Consider the following 3084-nt stretch of genomic DNA (forward strand, 5'->3'; position numbering starts at 1 on the left):
GGCTCCCCACCCTCCAGAACATTTACTACAAGCGTTGCAAGGGGAAGGCTAAGAGAATTATTAAGGACTCGAGCCACCCGAACAACTGCCTCTTTGAACTGCTGCCGTCAGGCAAGCGATACAGGAGTCTCAAGGCGAGCACAGAAAGACTCAGAAGTAGCTTCTATCCCCAGGCCATCAGGCTGCTAAACGAACAATGAATGAACACTACACAACAACAACCACCAAACGCACATAGCACACACATCCACACGCACACACTCACTTTAAACAAACACACTGTAGCACCCACTACACACACTTTATAGCACACACCCACTTTAAACAAACACACTGTAGCACCCACTCCCCACACTTTATATTTATGGATGAAGGATTGCACTACAACTCGTACACCTTACTGTAAATTGTACCTAAAATTGTACCTCATCCCATTTCTGCTTTGCACTAGATAGTACTGTACATTAGTACACTGCATAGTATTGTGTATTGTATATTATATGGTAACTCAGAACATTGTACATATGTCTATACCGAACAACTGTGACCTCATTTTCTTCTTCTAAATTCATGCTATATTATGTTATTATGTTATTTGATACTATCTTGTCTAGCACAGTCTCTGGAGCGTAACAGTAAGAAGCATTTTGTATGAAAGTATTCTGTACTTCTGTATGACAACTATTAAAGAACTTGAACTTGAAATAGCGAGGAAGGCGCTTTGAGTTCGCTCTGTGTGTGTTCGTGACTGGCCTGCGGTTTACCGAGTCAAACTGTCCTGTAACATTACTTACGGCTGTGTCTCGTGGAGCTGTCCACTCCATGGTGGTGCTGAAAGCTGTCCTGTAACATTACTTACGGCCTTGTCTCGTGGAGCTGTCCACTCCATGGTGGTGCTGAAAGCTGCCCTGTAACATTACTTACTGCTGTGTCTCGTGGAGCTGTCCACTCCATGGTGGTGCTGAAAGCTGTCCTGTAACATTACTTACTGCTGTGTCTCCTGGAGCTGTCCACTCCATGGTGGTGCTGAAAGCTGTCCTGTAACATTACTTACTGCTGTGTCTCCTGGAGCTGTCCACTCCATGGTGGTGCTGAAAGCTGTCCTGTAACATTACTTACTGCTGTGTCTCCTGGAGCTGTCCACTCCGTGGTGGTGCTGAAAGCTGTCCTGTAACATTACTTACTGCTGTGTCTCGTGGAGCTGTCCACTCCGCGGTGGTGCTGAAAGCTGTCCTGTATCATTACTTACTGCTGTGTCTCGTGGAGCTGTCCACTCCGCGGTGGTGCTGAAAGCTGCCCTGTAACAGTTACTTACTGCTGTGTCTCGTGGAGCTGTCCACTCCGCGGTGGTGCTGAAAGCTGCCCTGTAACATTACTTACTGCTGTGTCTCGGGGAGCTGTCCACTCCGCCAGTGGTGCTGAAAGCTGCCCTGTAACATTACTTACGGCTGTGTCTCGTGGAGCTGTCCACTCCGCGGTGGTGCTGAAAGCTGTCCTGTAACAGTTACTTACTGCTGTGTCTCGTGGAGCTGTCCACTCCGCGGTGGTGCTGAAAGCTGCCCTGTAACATTACTTACTGCTGTGTCTCGTGCAGTGATGCCAGTAACTAGTTACTAAGTAACTAGTTACTCTAATCTGATAACTTTTTTCAGTAAATAGTCATCTAACTTGTTACTTTTTACAAGCCAGTAATCTGATTACAGTTACTTTTCCAAGTGGCTGTGCGTTACTGTTTAGTTACTATCTCATAATTTACCCATAATGTGATAAGCCTAATTTGAGAGAATAACAAACTATAATACCATGTTTTATAACGGTTTTACAATTTTATCTTTAATTAAAATTATATTATATACATTTTCTATTTTATTTTGTTTGGGAACCACTGTCCTAGAGTGCCTGAGCGGTGGACAGCTGTGATGACCTTATATGGCCTGATGGCTGATGACGTCTCATGATGACCTGTCTGAGCAGCCAATCATGATTTATGACATTATGCACTTTCAATAAAGCATTATTTAAATAAAAACTGTTGTCATTCGTATGTTGTGGCAGCAGCAGGGGGGACAACGACGACCTCGTAACCTAGTTACTTTCATCAAGTAATCAGTAAAGTAACTAGATTACTTTCTAAAGGAGTAATCAGTAATCAGATTATTTTTACAAGTAATGTGTGGCATCACTGGTCTCGTGAAGCTGTCCACTCCGCGGTGGTGCTGAAAGCTGTCCTGTAACATTACTGCTGTGTCTCGTGGAGCTGTCCACTCCGCGGTGGTGCTGAAAGCTGTCCTGTAACATTACTGCTGTGTCTCGTGGAGCTGTCCACTCCGCGGTGGTGCTGAAAGCTGAAAGTCGAGGCGAGGATGAAAAGACTGCCTTTGTTCGATGATGTGTTTGTACTACGTGTCAAATCAACACATCAATTAAATATCTCTATATATATAATATATATATATATATATACTTTTGTCCCAGTGTTTCAACGTGACGTTGTAAGGTTGTCCTCTATACTAGTGTGCTTTGCAATACTGCTGCTGCTTGTGTGTGTGTGTGTGTGTGTGTGTGTGAGTGTGCGTGTGTGTGCATGCGCGTGTGTGCGTGCATGTGTGTGTGTGTGTGTGTGCGTGTGTGCGTGCGTGTGTGTGTCCTGTGCGTAAAGGCATAGCCGGCTGACTACAAAAGAAACATCCTCCATCACTGATACCACTTACTAGCAAAAATAAATACATTGAATCAAGGTTGTTTGTATCTATAGCAACAAATCCCATAATGATGCTTTATCTCTCTCTCTCTCTCTCTCTCTCTCTCTCTCTCTCTCTCTCTCTCTCTCTCTCTCTCTCTCTCTCTCTCTTGACCAACCTTGATGCAGTTGACAGACAGACACACACACACACACACACACACACACACACACACACACACACACACACACACACACACACACACACACACACACACACACACACACACACACACACACACACACACACACACACGAGCATACAAATGAATACAGTATAGTACTTGGAAATATAAACACACAGTATCTTTCTTTCTTTCTTTCTTTCTTTCTTTCTTTCTTTC

This window comes from Notolepis coatsorum (assembly GCF_963971535.1).
Source record: "Notolepis coatsorum genome assembly, chromosome: 9".
In the NCBI taxonomy this organism is placed as follows: domain Eukaryota; kingdom Metazoa; phylum Chordata; class Actinopteri; order Aulopiformes; family Paralepididae; genus Notolepis; species Notolepis coatsorum.